We start from the raw sequence: 11,165 nt of genomic DNA on the forward strand, positions 1-11,165 counted from the left end.
AGAGGGGAGAGTGTTAGTTCCTAGTAACCTTGTTCCTCTCTGTCTCACTGCGCATGTCCCTGGGCCAGAGTTAGTTTTCAAGTTGTTTTCTAAGACACATTAACATGTATATTACCTGTGCCTAAGGAAATAGCAGGAAAGAATTTTTTTTTTCCATTCAGTTCTTAAGGAACTGAGCTTGTTGTATTTACTCATCTGTCTCCAACTGGAGTTCTATGTGTTTACTTATCTATCTCCAACGGGGGTTGTTGTTGTTGTTGTTGTTGTTTGTCGTCGAATCGGCCCTGACTCATAGCGACCCCTCCTTGGGTTTCCGAGGCAGTATCACTACGGAAGTAGGATTGCCCAACCTTCCTTCTGAGGAAGGTTGGGCAATCCTACTTCCGTAGTGATACTTGACTTTACTTGGTTTCAATGAGACTGGAAATCAACTCCGTGGTGGAATCTACTGTGTGCAGCTGAGTAACTGCCTTAGGGAATGTGGTCTGCTTCCTGCATATAAGCTGAAGCCTTTGGGAATTGTCTCTAGCTTATGGCATGCTTGGACCCTGTCTTTGCTGTGTTGTTGTTCAGCAGCCTGCCATGCTCTGTTGACCTTGGGACTTACAATGGACTTGAATTAATGGCCTGCCATGTGGTTTGGTAACATCAGGACTGTGCTATTTTATTTGTCCACCTTGGGCTTGTTAGCCTCAGCAGCCAGTTGCTGTCTGAGTGAAGACATGGCTCTAGCTTCAGTGGGTTGGGAGCAAGAGGCAGAGCTGAAGCCCAAGGTCAAGGGGCTTTCACCCAGCCTCTAGAGACTGGCAGTTTGAACTTGGACTTAAAGCCTCCAAACTGAGAGAGAATAAACTCCTGTTTGTTCAATCCATCCCATTTATGGTATATTCCTGTCAGAGTGGCACTAGGTAACCAAAAGAAGTACGTACAAATATTCTCAATTACCCTTACCTAAAACAGCATCTCAAATATAAACGATTTTTGTGTAATAATGTGTTAATTAAAGAGTGCATCTTTTGAAAATCACTTATATTATATTTAGATGGTACTCTGTCAATTGACAGTATGGGGTGGGTTATATCAGATTTACTGTTTAAATTATATGGTATCTAGGCTAACATTAGAATTTCAGTTGTTTACATTTTTTTTTGTACAGGAGATAATGAGAGTGGAAATTGCCATCGGTGTATTGATGGGAAGTGGAAGCCACTCTGATAGCAAACATTTTTAACAGAAATGCTACAAAGTAGATAACTTGCACTTGGATGATCTGTAGATTACTAGAAATGACTGAAGGGGTGTGTGCTTAGCATTCATGCTTATGTACATAGCTATCAGGTCGGTTCCTGAAGAAGAATGTGGAGAGAGGTATAATGTTGGGGTAAGAGCATGTTTCCTGGAACTCAAGGACTTGGAACTGAACTCCATCTGGGACCATACTAGGGTTTTTTGTTTGTTTGTTTGTTTGTTGTTGTTGTTGTTTCATTTGAACAAGCATTCAGTATCTCTGAGCCTCAGTTTCTCAATCCCTAAAATGGAATAATACTCTTGCATGTCATATCCAATGCGTTTTGTATCTGAAGTGAGATAATACACCTACAAAGATGGTAAGACACAGTCTAGGACCACAAGATCAGGTATATGGGCAGGGGACAGATAAATAAACCAGCAATTTCACTAATACTGGAAGAGTTACTATAAGAAAGGTTGTATTGAGTATCTCTCACATCTACCTTCTAAGGGCTTACCTGAATCTTTCTCTTACTGGCCAGTTTAGTTTCCTAATTCCTAGAATTAGTAATTATGTATAATCCACTTTTAATCACCAGAAACTAGTCTAGGGATAGTGAATAATAGGTGTTCAATGCAGTCTTGTGTAATGAGCCACCCATGTTGGACAAAGGAAACGCTAGACACAGAACCAAGTACAGTGTATTCAACACCAACTATAAAAAGATGCAGAGGAGATTCTTATGTGCTTGATCAAATGAGATAATGTTTCCAATGCATTTAGACTGGTATCTGGAGTGGAGTTAACTAACAACAACTTCTGCATAGTGCGATATAGGGCTTAGGAGCCATTAAAACACTCACCCACCCTAAATATCACTCCCAGAAGCTTGTCTTACTAGTTGATTGGTGGACAGTCGCACCATTAATCATTCACTCTGATAGCTAAGAAATTACATCCCTAGAAGATTTTCTTCAAATGTTAATGTCTGGAGAAAGAGAACAAACAATTTTATACTATGGTAAATCCCTAACACTATCGTGTGAATTGTTTTTTGATATTGGCAAGCCTAGTAGCAGAACTGAGTGTTACACAAGAAATAGGAGGAAAGCTTTGGTAAGAAAATTAAGAGAGAAAGATCTGGAACTTGGAATTCTGTTGGTGAGAGCCTGACCAGTTAAGGTAGACCTTGGGGTGGCCACAAGTTTCTCTCTTCAGCCAGGAGCAACTTGATGCCATTCACTTCCTGAACTCAGCCCTTGGGAAAATTCTGCTGACAAGTGGTTAAAGGACCCACATTGTAATCTTCACCTCCCTGTGGGCTGTAAATCTACTGAAACAATAGAGAGGGAGGAGAAAATTCCCATATTAAACTCTCCTCTGTCACTACCACCACCCTAAGAAGTGAGCACTAAGTTTAAGAATACAACAACATGGGAGTGTTGGTAGGGGTTAAAATGGCCAAATCTGTACATTTCCTTTTCCTAAATTGCTGGGAAAGGACCTTAGTTACTGAACTAGAAGGTTTGGTACAGGGCAGGGAGCAAATATGAGAAACTACAGACCACTTTGATTACTCAGTTTCCTTCCAACTCAAGTGTCACTCATTTAGGGTTTCTTGTGGGGAAAAAAGCTGTCAGGCTAGGACATACAAGGGAAAACTGAAATAAAAATATCAGTATGCACCTTAAATACTGAATAGAAGTCAAATACTGGTCTAAGTCTAAGAAACAAAACCACAAATTCTATTCATAACACATAAGATTTATAGCCATTTGTAATTTTTTTTTCAACATTAGAGAATAAGCTGTTTTATCTGCACTTGCAGATACATGAATGGCTCAAATTACATATTACAATTTGCCATGGAGATCTCATTCTTCCAATCAAGTGTCTGTTTAGCACATTCTGTGGTGAGCTATCCTTCTAAGGCCTGGTGGTATTTCATGGTATGTCAGTCAGTAACCCGTGTCCCCAGTCTAATTGCTAAAAGGATATATCCTGACTCCTAGCCAGAGGTTGGCTTTGGAAAGTTTAAAGTTATGTTTGTCAAAATGCAAACCTCATGATCTCTGGAAGGCATTAGCAATAATCTTCCTGCCCATTGCACAAATTCCTCCCTGTAAATGCCAGTGATCATGGTGTAGACAAGCATGTGCTCCAATCCCATGATTTTACTTAAAAACTAAACTTTCTGGCAGCTTCTATAGCCTCCCTTTCTGTTTCAATGTTAGCATTTCGTTAAAGTAAACGGAACTGGAAGTAGAAATAAATCAGCTTAATTGAACATGAAATTTTTTTTTTATGAGTACTTCAGTCATTTTTACATGAAACACTGAAAAATTGAATGTGTTAATTTGCAGCTGGTTTGAAGACTTTGAAAATTTTTTTCCAAACACTTGTCTACATAATACATAAATTAATTCTTGTTTTGGTAACTCAGCTTTGCATCCAGATATGATGATAAATTATTCTAAAGAGAAAGAAATTCTTATTGTGCATGAGGGTATAGACATATAAACACATACACAAATATTTCCTAGTTTTTGAAATTCAAATCTAAATGTATCTAATTCATCCTCCAATACAGGATATTAATGCAAGGAAGGTATAGAGTCATAGTCTCTTAGTATAGCTCTCAAGTGAGTAAAATTTACTTGTATTGTGATAAAGTTATCAATCAAAATAATTGCTAATGATAAGTTTTCCAGTATTTACCAGAGTTTATTTTATGACAACATATTTAATTCTTCCATAGTAAAACCAAGCCTGAGTAAGAGTAAAGATTCCCTTAACCTGTATAAGTGGTAAAGAATTTTCTATCTTCTGAATTATTTTGAAGTTTTTATTAGATTTGCTATCATTCTGAAAAGTAAATTCAGATAAAAACCAAACTTATTTACCATAATTTTCTATCCTAGCAAAGAAGAGAATAAAAACCTCCAAATCCATTGCCACGGAGTCGATTCTGACTCATTGCAACCATCTAGGTTGCAATGATAGGATCTAGGATAGAACGGGCCATAGTGTTTTCAAGGCTGAAATCTTTATGGCAGCAGACTGCCACGTATCTTCTCCTGTGGTTAGCAGCCAAGCAAGTTCTTAGCTACTGTACCACTAGGGATCCTGAAGACAATGTGCATGTACTCAATTAGTAGCAACATACATCCTTTGAAGAAAAGCTTTGCATTTAAACGTTTGCTCAACCAAATAAAATAAAATAAAAAAGTTTCAGGGCTACTACATAAGGATGCACAGTTTGAATACTGAACAAACATGACTGGGAGTTGGAATCTAGCCTATTCTCAACTGATCATGTCTTTGTTATTGGGCTACATCCACCCAAGGGGACACCTTTTTAAATTCCCACAAAGCGCTGTAGTTTTAATCCAAGTTTAGCTTTTAGTTTTAAAATTAGTCTTATGATTCTATATCAATATGCTCTAACTAAAGCAACATTTGAAAAAAGTAAATAGGAGAATAAATCTGACAGATTTAACTGATTCCTCCCCTCCATTGAGTTGACTTTTTTTGACTCAAATAGTACCTTTATCATAAGGAAGTAATTTCAGTTCAGAAAAATCCAGCCAGAATTTAAAGGTGTCATTTTTATTCCTTCACGCTCTACCTGTAATAAAAGTAGAATTACCTAATTTGAAGGAAATTTTTACCTGTTTTTTAAATCAGGGTTTATAGGGGATAATTTTAAGCAGCATCATGATAAGTGGATAAAAGATTGAAGTTGTCAAAGATGTCATTTTACAATGGATCCACAATCAACACCCATGGAAGCAAAAGTAAAGAAATCAGACATCATATTGCACTGGGAAAATCTGCTAGAGAAGACCTCTTTAAAGTGTTGAAGAACAAATATGTCACCTTGAAGAACAGTGTGAGCCTAACCCAAGCCATGGTATTTTCAGTAGCCTTATATGAATGTGAAAGCTGGGCAATGAATAAGGAAGATTGAAGAAGAGTTGATACCTTTAAATTGTGGTGTTGGTGAAGAATACTGAAAGCACCATGGACTGTCAGGAGAACTAACAAATCTGTCTAGAAGATGCAGCCAGAATGCTCCTTGGAAGTGATAATGGCCCAACTTCATCTCACCTACTTTGGTCATGTTGTCAAAAGGGACATTTCCCTGGAGAAGGATGTCATACTTGGCAAAATGGAGGGGCAGTGGAAAAGGGGAAGACCTTCGACAAGATGGACTGACATCATGACTCCAACAATGGGCTCAAGTATAGCAGGGATTGTTAGGCTGGTGCGTGACCAGACAGTGTTTTGTTCTGTTGTACACAGGGTTGCGGTGAGTAGGAGCTGACTCAACAGCACCTAATATCAACAACAATGGATAATTATAAGAGATCTTCTTTTTATTACTCATATAACTCTATAGCTAAATGAAGTAATAGCTATGGATTTTTTAACCAAAAATATGATACAAAATAATCTATTTGCTCTCTTTTTACACCCTAAATTGATATTTTAAAAATACATGTTAGACAAACAATGTCAAGAATATGGCTAGGTTGAGGTCTCTGATTTGATTAACTTTCGTATGTATTTATCTTAAAAATTGGTCACAATAATAAAAATTGCTATTCCTTTGAATTATAATGATAAGTTAAATATGTACCAGCCCTGAGAGAAATTACAGATATAGATATATTACCAATTGATACAAGGTAGGAAATTAGATGTCATCATGTGGAGTAAACCATACCAAACCTGTTGCTGTCTAGTTGATCCTGATTCACGGCAACCCCATGAGTTACAGAGTCAAATTACTCCTTCAGGTTTTTCTTGGCTATAATCTTTATGGAAGCAGATCATCCGAGCTTTCTGCCTTAGCTGGTGAGTGGGTTTGAACTGCCAACTGTTAGGTTGGCAGTTGAGTGCAAATTGTTTGTACTACCCGAGAGGCACCTTGAAATTCATCCAACAGTTTGTTCAACATTAAGTGGTTAGGGATAAGGGAGCAGGTTTGTTAAAAGGACCATTTTGAAAAGACAAAATATCAGGGTTAGAAGGAACCAAATTTGCCATCTAGTCTCATCTACCATTGGATTCAGACATCCTTTCTTTTGGGCCCATGACTGACTTTGCTCGAATACTCCCTGTTGTTGTTGTTGTCATGTGCTGTTGAGTCGGACTTGACTCATAGCAACCCCTCCTTGGGTTTCCGAAGCAGTATCCCTATGGAAGTAGATTGCCCCATCTTCCTTCTGAGGAGTGGCTGGTGGGTTTGAACCACCAGCCCTCTGGTTATCAGTCAAGTGCCTTAGACATTAAGCTACTAAGAAAGTGCAATTAGTTCATAAAACTGGCCATTTTAGTTCTGTATAGCTGTAATGTTATATAGTTCTTTCTTGTTACAGAAACTTCTAATTTTTCCCTAATGTTATTCTTCATTTCCTTTTTTATTAATAGAAAACCTCACCCTCACTGTAACAAACTTGACTTTAGGCTGGACCTGATGGCTATGCATCTAGAGACCACAGTTAACAACTTCTTTTATAATTAGATGTAGTCATGAAATGAAATTTGGGTTGTGAGCTGAAGTATTACATAGACTTTTCTGGTCATATCTTTAAAGAGAGCTGTGTGTCTCAAATATTTTGGCAGTTAGGACATGATGACAATAGTAGCAACAACTTTGGGCTTAGAGATGAAGTTGTGTGTTAAAGATGGTTGAATTAATTGTCCAGTTTGACTACCAGATGACATTGTAGAGTAGAACTTTCTACCAGCTCTAGACCACCTGCCTATCATTGACCATTCATTCCTTCTTATTTAATATCACTGTATCTTGAAGTTTCTTATTATAGCACTTTGGTCTACACCCTGACTAAACCTAACAAAATAAAATAAAAACCGACTGTCATTGAACTGATTCCAATTCATAGCAACCCCCACAGAGTTTCCAAGGCTATAAATCTTTAACAGAAGCAGACTACCTTGCTTTTTACTGCAGAGTGGTTAAGTGGGTTCAAACAGCCAACCTTTTTGTTAGCAGCCCAATGCTTGAAGCACAGCATTACCCGAACTTCTGTACTCTGACTAGTAAATTTATATTGAGCCAAAATCTACCTCTTATTTTCCTTTATTGGTTCACCTTATGACCTTTAGAATTATTATACTCCCAAAGAGCTCTGGTGGTGCAGTGCCTAAAGCATTTGACTGCTAACCAGAAGGTTGGCAGTTCTAACCCACCAGCCACTGGGCAGAAGGAAGATAGGGAAATCTACTTCTGTAAACATTTGCCACCTTAGAAACTCAAGAGGGGTCGCTATGAGTTGGAATTGACTTAATGGTGGTAAGTAAGTATATGCCCACTTATATATGACATCCCTTTCACTATCTGGAGATAATAACTATCTACTATACGCTGTTTCCACCTTAAGTTTTTTTCAGACTTTATTGATTCCTTGAATGGCTGGGTGTTACCTTCCTTACCCAGGACAACATACCTCTGCCAAGGTATCCCTGGTTTGCTACCCTCTCCTTCTGTTCTTATGTCCTGTTCACATGAAGAAGTATTTCAGGTCTCACCTGCAATTAACTTTTCTTTTTTCCTGATGATCATATGGTCCTTCGCTGAAATATTTCCTTTTGTAGTTCTTAGCTAGCTGGACATTCCACTGTACCGTTGTTAATGTCATCTCTAATATCATGAGGGTGGTATTGCAGCCCATAAATTAGACAGTCCCCAGGATCTTTTTAATCATTCCAGAGTATTTTCTGGCTAAAGATCTATATCACATTCATCAGGTCATGTTGTCAATCTCTTCTTCAAAAGTGAAATTTCCATTTTGCTTAATATTTTTCTTCTTTCTGCCTCTGGTTGGTTCCTTGAGGGCTTTGATGATCAGAGCAGAGGCATAGAGTACCACCTCAATCTGAGCCTATCTGCTATGAATGATCAGTTTTGTATTCTTTAGACACTTCTGGCCACTGTTTGCTTTGGCAGTGTCATAACTAATCATTTTTGGAGGAAGACACAGGAGGTTGATCTTGGAGTCCAGGTGAATGTGGCACTGACTTCTCCATTGATGCACCTCAAGGACAAGAATTTGATCTTGTTGGGTTTGAACTTGGATATCATTGTAGAAGTAGCTGATGTCAGATGAACCTGGATGCAGAAAGATTGAAGAAAGTTGCAATCAGGCCTCCCCTGAGGCAAACGCCAAACAACTTGCAATTTAATTTTTAAATTCCCTGTGGAGTATGTTACACTATCTCTGTTAAATTTCATCTTGCTAAATTTAACCCCCCCTTTCCCACAGGCTGAGGTCATTTTGAGAGAATGCAGGGTTTATTATGACCATGGCTAAATGCAAACAAGTGGTTTTACTGCTTTTCCAGTGAACTGAAAGATTGCTAGCCTCATACTTCTGCATCTAAAATCAGATGCTCGTTGTTTCAAAATGCTTAATATCATTGCTACCACTCTTCATAATGATCACTCAGTGCCAGCTACTGTAAACCTTTTGCAAGTATTTGGTCATATATTACTCATAATAACCTTATTCTTATCCATATTTTTCTGGTATGTAAATGTGCCTTTAAGGGGAAGGATGGTTGGTCTATATAGGTAGAAAATAGCATAGTAAATTCAAACCCAGATTAATATGATACTCAAGCTTAATTAGGCACTCTGTTTTTCTGCCTTTGATGTTCCTCACTTTCTGCAAACTATAGGCTTCTTATGCCTTGTGAGTGTTTCTGTGTCTTAAAAGAGTAAAAACTATTTTTGTCTGTCATCAGAAATACATATGCCTTTCTATTTCTGTTTTGGTCACATACTTCACATAAAAGCAAAGGAATAAATCTAGTTTTCCCTACACCATTTATTGAAGAGACTCGTCTTTCCCAACTGAATGGATTTTGCAACATTGTTAAAAACCAGAGATATGTGGATTTATTTCTAGACTCTCAATTCTATTCCACTGGTCTTTGTTTTGCTTATACTAGTCCAGAGTGGTTTTGATTACTGTAGCTGTATAATATGCTTTAAAATCAGGAAATGTGAGTTCTCCTGCTTTGTTCTTCTCTTTCAATATTGCTTTAGCTATGTGAGGCCTCTTGTCATTCCATACAAACTTCAGAATTGGTTTTTCCATTTCTGTAAAAGTGTTGGAATTTTTGTCAGTTGCCTTGAATCTACAGATTGCTTTGTGTAGTACTGACATCTTAACATATTAAGTCTTCCAATCCATGAACACGGACAATCTTTACATTTATGGAAGTCTTCTTTAATCTTTTTCAGCAGTGCTGTATAATTTTCATTGTATAAGTCCTTCAGGTCCCTGTTAGATTTATTCTAAGTGTTATATTCTCTAAGATGTTATTGTAAATGGAATTGTTACCATAATTTATTTTTCATATTTCTCATTGCTACTGTATAAGAATCCAACTTATTTTTGTTTGTTGACCTTGTACCCTACAATTTTGCTAAATTCCTCTGTTGGCTTTATAAGCTTTTTTGTAGACTCTTAGGGATGTTCAATCTATATATATGATCATATCATCTTTGAATAGAGATAACTTTACTTCTTTTCCAGTCTAGATATGTTTTACTTCGTTTTCTTGTCTTATTGTCCCAGATAAGACTTCTAATACTTCTAATAATGTGAGACACAGATCCTGTTTAATTTTTCTACGTGTAGAAATCCAGTTTTCCCAATATAACCCTGATACAAATACAATACTGTATTTCTAATACAATACTGAATAGAAGAGTTGAGAGCAGGCACCTTTGCTGCCTTTTGGCTTTTCATATATGTCAATTATATTGATGATTTTCCTTTCTATTCTAATATTCTTTGGGATTTTCATTGAGAAAAGGTGTTAGATTTTGTCAAATGCTTTTCCTGCATCCGAAGAGATGATGATGTGATTATTTTCCTTTGTTCTACTGATGTGGTGTATTACATTGATTAATTTTCTAATGTTGAACCATCCCTGAATTTCAGGAATAAATCCCACTTGGCATGTTGGTATGACTCTCTTAATATGCTGTTGGATTCTGTTTGCTAGTATTTTGTTAAGGATTTTTGCATCTGTATTCTTGTACTTTTCTTGTAGTGTCTGTCTATTTTTTTGTATCGGGGTTATATTGGGAAAACTGGATTTCTACATGTAGAAAAATTAAACAGGATCTGTGTCTCACATTATATACAAAATGGAAGCACTTAAATGTGCAATCTAAAACCTTAAAATTCTTAAAAGAAACTTCAAGGGCAATGCTATTAGTGTTACTTTTTAACAATAGATTGCCTAATATAACAATACATATATAAACAACAAAAGACAAAATAAATAAATGGGACCTCATAAAAATTTAAAAAATTTTTTCACCAAAAGACTTTACCACAAAATAAGAAAAGTTACCACTTGGGAGAATATTTTTGGAAACCATGTATCTGATAAAACTCTAATAACCTATAGATATAGATATAGATATGGATATGGATATGGATATGGATATAGGTATAGATATAAAACTTTGACAACTTAACAACAAAAGACAAATAACCCAATCATAAAGTGGACAAAGGTCTTGAGTAGACATTTCACTAAAGACATTTAAATGGCCGCCAAACACATGAAAAGATCTCAACATCATTAGCAATCAGAGAGATGCAAATCAAAACCACAATGAGATGCCATTTCCCTCCCACTAGGATGGCTGAGATAAAAATAAAATAAAATAACAATCAGAAAACAAATGTTGATGAGAATATGGGGAAATGGGAACATTTATCCATTTCTAATAGGAATGCAAAATGGTATAGCCACTGTGAAAAACAAGTGTGGTGGTTCCTCAAAAAACTACTGTTATGATCCAGTAGTCCCACTCTTGGGTATATACCCACAAACTTGAAAGCAGAGACTCAGAGACTTATACACTAATGCTCATTGCAGC

The 11,165-nt window shown here is 36.8% G+C and overlaps 1 pseudogene; it reads right to left on the bottom strand.

Annotated features, from left to right (window-relative positions):
- Positions 1-7,858: 7,858 nt before the first annotated feature.
- Positions 7,859-8,402, bottom strand: LOC122150735 (annotated as a pseudogene).
- Between the last annotated feature and the right edge of the window lie 2,763 nt (positions 8,403-11,165).

This window comes from Orycteropus afer, unplaced genomic scaffold (assembly GCF_000298275.1).
Source record: "Orycteropus afer afer isolate SDZICR_OR568_19922 unplaced genomic scaffold, OryAfe1.0 scaffold00001, whole genome shotgun sequence".
In the NCBI taxonomy this organism is placed as follows: Eukaryota; Metazoa; Chordata; class Mammalia; order Tubulidentata; family Orycteropodidae; genus Orycteropus; species Orycteropus afer.